This window comes from Lissotriton helveticus, chromosome 10, assembly GCF_964261635.1.
Source record: "Lissotriton helveticus chromosome 10, aLisHel1.1, whole genome shotgun sequence".
Taxonomy (NCBI): domain Eukaryota; kingdom Metazoa; phylum Chordata; class Amphibia; order Caudata; family Salamandridae; genus Lissotriton; species Lissotriton helveticus.
This window is the reverse complement of record NC_136071.1, coordinates 1,180,504,980-1,180,510,979: the sequence shown is the minus strand read 5'-3', so window position 1 is coordinate 1,180,510,979 and position 6,000 is coordinate 1,180,504,980.

Genomic DNA, 6,000 nt, shown 5'->3' with positions numbered 1-6,000 from the left:
TAAAGGTAGCTTGTATCAAAGCATACCCTGGCTTGATACGCTGGGCATATTCGGGAATGTAAGTTCGACCAAAAGTCAAAACACCCAGCAAATATTGTAATTTTTTCAGAGTTGTAGGAGAATGCAAATGTGCGCATTTCTCCAGGAAGTGAGGTGCCAGACCTCTAGCTTCATTGTTGAGCTCATAGCCCAGGAACAACACTGTGTACTCTGCAATGTGTTATCTTGGCAAACTTAAATTTGGAACCGTAGTCTGCAAACCATACAATGATATGGTCCACGCGATTGAGATGCGGCCATAATTCGTCAACCTTGAGATAAATATCATCAACGTACGAGAACGCAGCAAGGTCAATTTCGTCCAACAAAGAGACAACACATGCAGTAAATATGCCTGAGCTGTTTTTGTAGCCCATGGCTAACCTTTTAAATTGCTTTTGTTTGCTGCGGGAAGTAAACGCTCTCCATTGACTACTTATAGAGGACAGGTTATGATTAAAAAAGCCATTTGAAATGTCAAGAGTGGTTTTAAATCTTTTTCTTACAAGACTATCCACGCGGGCTGAACTATGGGTATTTTGAACCGCACAGGTTCGACAATGGGAGTTTAAATGTTGATATTCAAAAATTAGGCGGTATGACCCATCTGGTTTGGTTAGAGTGAAAAAGGATTAGTCACTGGTGACATACATGTCTCAATTACTCCTACCACTACCACCTTATCAGGGCCGCCAAGAGAACCTCATTCAAAGACTGCCTCGACAACAACGCACACAATAGCAAGGAGCTCTTCAACATCGTGAAAGAACTCTCCAGCACCAGCTCCAACACCAATGACATCCCGCTGTCGCAAGCCCTGTGCGACTCCCTCGCCACCTTCTTCCAAAACAAGATAGGAGACATCCACGTCAGCTTCAACAGAGAGCAACACCATCGACCACGACCCCCTGCTAGCCTGGACCAGCGTGAGCGTCAATAACACCATCAAGACCATAAGCACAATCGACTCTCCGTCAGACCCTTTCCCGCACCACGTCTTCAACAAAGCAAGCAGCTCCATCGCACCCCACCTGTGCAACATCATCAATCTCTCCCTCGAGACTGTGACTTTCCCAGAGAGCTGGAAACACGCCGAGATCAACGCCCTACTGAAAAAACCCAAGGCAGGCCCAAGAGACCTCAAGAACTTCCAGCCCATCTCTCTGCTCCCCTTTCCGGCCAAGGCCATCGAGGAAATCGTCAACAGACAGCTAACCTAATACCTCGAAGAAAACAGAATCCTGGCCCTTCCCAGTCAGGGTTCCTCAGCAACCACAGCACTGAGACTGCCCTCATCGCCGCCACCAACGACATGAGGATCCTGCTGAACAACGGTGAGACCGCAGCAATGATCCTCCTAGACTTCTCCGCCGCCCTCGACACCATCTGCCACCACATACTACGCGCACGGATCTAAGACAAGGCTCTGGAATGGACCGCCTCCTTCCTCTCTGGCAGAACACAGAGCGTCCGCCTCCCCCCATTCTGGTCCAAAGCCTCCGAGATCATCTGCGGCGTACCCCAGGTATCCTCCCTCAGACCGACACTGTTCAACATTTACATGGCCCCGCTATCACACGTCGCCCGACAGCATGACCTCAACATAATCTCCTACGCCGAAGACACTCAACTGATCCTCTCCCTCACCAAGGACCCCCTCACCGCCGAAGCCAACCTTCACAAAGGAATGAAGGCTGTCGCCGACTGGATGAAGACCAGCCGTCTGAAGCTGAACTCGGACAAGTCGTAGCTCCTCTTCCTCGGTCCAACCCCTCAGCCTGGGATGACTCCTGGTGTCCGACGGTGCTGGGAGCAGCCCCGACACCCACCAACCATGCACGCAATCTGGGAATCATCCTCGACTCAACGCTCTCAATGACCAAGCAAGTCAACACTGTCTCCTCCTCCTGCTTCAACACACTCTGCATGCTCCGCAAAGATCTACAGATGGATCCCGACAGATACAAAAAAGGCAGTCACCCAGGCCCTCTTCAGCAGCAGGCTCGACTACGGAAATGCTCTCTATGTGGGAGCCCTGACCAAGCTCTTCAAACGAATACAACGCTTCCAAAACGCCTCGGCACCATTGATCCTCAACGTACCATGCCATGATCACATCACCCCCCACCTGAGAAACATCCACTGGCTCTTCGTCAACAAGAGGATATCCTTCAAGCTCCTCATCTACGCACACAAGGCACTCCACAAGACTAACATAAAAAGGAGTGAGAATGGGATCAATTAACCATCGCGAGACTAATTGACATCCCGGCCTGTCCAACTGGTTGCGCCGCAACCCCAGGTGCCCCCACCTGGAGATTGAAAGAAATATATTGTACTAAAGCCCGATGTACCCCAAATAAGGAGGTATGTACGACACGTAAATCATCTACAGGGGCTTGTATATATTGCAGGATGTGGTGTGTACCCGGCCAGAACTGGCCAAGTGGCCCCAGGGGTCAATCAAGGGTCTAAACGGACCGGAGTCACTAAGTGGGAAAGGGCACCATTAAACTAAATACGGTGTTCGCATGCCGAAATCAGAACTACGAGTGTCGTATATGGCGGATAACCAAACAGTACCGCTGTGGGAGTATATGAATGGAATAAGTCATGATCTCCATTCACAGCCTCAAAGGTAACCCAAGAGTAAAAAGCTCAAATTGGTACTCTGCGGTAGCACCAACCACAAAAATGAGCGCAATACCTGCGTCAGGCACTCCATATTGCGCCTAATGACGACGGAGTGCCGCGCGACTATGCGGTGCAATATCAATTGTAGCCATAAGGAAAAAGAAAAGGAAAACAACTTATATGAATGGTAGCACAAAAAGGGTTAGCAATTCAAAATGTGAACCTTTTTAAATCTCAAGCTTGAATGAACCTATAGCTCATCTACATAGGTAAGTTATGCCTTCACAACTGTTATCCAGAAACAGGAGTGAGGGTATTGTGGACAAGTATAAGCACTACTAAAGTGTCTTGTATATAAGACCAAACGTTAGGTGCGCCATGTTGCAGGGATTCTGCTCATGCACAGAACTATGCACAGGAAACCAGGACCTCGGTGTATTGTGCTGTATCAAAAAACCCACCTCAGTGCCTAGAACCCAAATCCAACTAATATCAGTGTCTCATTCGTTGTCCTTGCTACAGCGAAGCTACCAATGATTAGACAACCCAGAATAAGCGACTTAGTGAACCCTCAGCAATAGTGGGAATCAAGAACACTCTTTCGTTTTTACACTCATATTATTCCACAACGTGAGTAATCAGAGGCAACATATAGTTTAAAATGTTTATATTACCTACGTGCTCTAAGATGCAGTACTTTCGCCAATACTAACAAAAAGATGCATAAGAATGATACGATCAGCATTGTTACAATTCCATAACACACAAAGGAGAAAATCATATTATAATGACAGTGGAAACAGGACTATAGCGCCTTGTACCACCCTCCCCTTGCTAGAAGCTAGCTTTTTATAATAATAGAAGACCTCTAGGCTTGAACGGGGAACCCCATACCTCCAAGATCAGATGAAGTGAATCATATCCCAGGGCAAGCACAGCTCTCTGTAGATGGAAAGGTTTTCTCCAAGTGCCCCCTCATGCATGCAATGCAATATTAAAAGCACCCGAGTTTCAGTTATTTGCAGCTGAGTTTCTGTTATGTCTAAGTGCGTGGGACTGATCAACATGAATTAACAGCATACATTGGGGCATATTACCAACAACTAGCGATAATTTTTGTCTCTAACTTGTTTAGAGACAAAAATTATTGCCGCACATCGGCGATTTTTATCGCAGATAAACCTTGCTATTAGCAAGGTTTATCGCAAATGCGATAAAAAACGGCCGCAATGCATGAATATCGCTGAAAAGTCAGCGATATTCATGCATTATCGAGCAAATGCTCTTAGCCATGTTATCCACCTCCCATTGGATAACATGGTGAAGAACTGCTCAGGGCAGGTGTTAGCTTTTGGAGATATTCGCGCTTAGCGCGAATATCTCCAAAAGTTGGTAATAGGAGATAGCGATGTTAGCGACTGTTTCCAGTCGCTAACATCTTGGCACGCCCACTTTGCATGTCATTAGTGATAAATATCACTGACATGCAAAGCGGGGCCCAAGATGGTCGCTATCTCCTATTAGCTGTCACTAACTGGTGTTAGCGACAGCTTGGTAATAGGGAGATAATTCTATCTCCCCTTTCTTGGCTTTTAAAGCCAAAAAAGCGGAGATAAACCCCCTTGATAATATACCCCATTGTTATTCGACCTTGAACATGCTCTGCAGACTGAGGTCACAGTGTAAGCCTAGATACTTAGACTAACAGACTGTTATTTGTCCTTTAGAAAGCAACTAAAAACATTTCTATTCCCCAAATCTGATTAAACTTTAATTACGACTCTGTTATCTGTCAACCACTCATTACTGTCATGATAGCGCCGTGATATCCTATTTAGGATGATTGTTTGCGCTTTATAAATACCATTGACATTGACATATGTGAAAAACAGACAGTTCTCATGTGAAGAAAAGCAAGCAGTATATTTACGAGAACAGAGCCATGTAGTATTGTGTGCAAAAGTAGCAAAATGGTGTCTTAAGCATATATTTTACTTATGCTAACATGGCAGTGTCTGCAGGCAATATCGTATCCTCACTACAGTATAGAACATAGGGGTAGGGAGTTAAAAAAGCGGTAGGAGAAATAAGACAAGAAGGATGGTTGTCTCTAGATCTTGGTCTGCACATTGGGCGGCCCCTCGCTGGCTCGAAACCCTGACTTCCTGACAGACACACTTAAACTAAGCCTTTGGGGCACCTCAGGCTGGGCATAAAAGAAGCCAAGAGGTAAGGCCCTAATACCCCCTGGGCCCTTATTTGGCCCTCCCTGGAACAACTTCCCTGCAATGCAATTCTGGTCAAAGTTAATAATGATACAATCATTCTCTTCTTATTTTGGCTTTCTTCCTACCCAGCCCACCCATCTAGCCATGATAATGTGAGTGGACGCGAGGGCCTCATTGTGTGACAGTTGTTTGCACCAAAAGTTAGTTATGTGCATAAGCACCTAAGTTGATTCAATACACCTCTCTTTGAGTGGGGGAACCCTTAATAATGCTGCTGCCAGGGGAGTTGCTTCAGGGGGCTGATGCAACCTACAGCTATTTGTGATCCCATTCTCACTCCTTTTTATGTTAGTCTTGCCATATCTGGCTGGGGGATGATTATCCAAAGGGGTGCGTTCTCCCATGTTCTTGCAATTCCTTTCAGCCTCCCGCCCCCAGGACAAACCTCCAGCTTAGCTTTACCTAGAGTCCCCGAATCCTTGTTGGGATGATCTCCCGCCCTGTCCGCAAAATCCCCAGCTCCATACTACTAAGGGCCCCATTTGGCAGACCAGTTACAACAGGCGTATTAACCGCCACTCCCCTTTTGTTCCAAATCATCATTTGGGTCTCTATGTGCGCCATGTTACCCACCAGCTCATTGGTCATTGATTTACATATTTTAGAAGTGTCATCAATAAGGGTGGAAAATAACGGTTCCAAGTGTTTTTGAAACAGGTCCTCCACTAGTTGTCCAAGGATTGATGAGAGACTTCCCTAATTAGTATTAATGCTGCTGTTGCCCTCTTCCTCGACTGGTTCAGCACTGGTACTGGGCTTGCTGCTTCTGTTGCTGTCATTGAGTCTGAGGATACAAGGACCATTGAAGGGACTGAATCCTAGGTTGGTACTTATTATGTCTGTGTCTGAAATGAAATCAGTAACATTTCTCCTTTACACCACTGCAGTAGCATTTTATCCTCTTTCTTCGTACCCTCCATCTGCTTATCCATATGAGGACCTAAAAGGACTGCCCCGGTAAAGGGGAGATTCATTTTCTTTTGTTCTGCGTCTAGATTGGTGTGGTTAACCTCAGCCAGGAAGACTAAAGGAGTGAGAT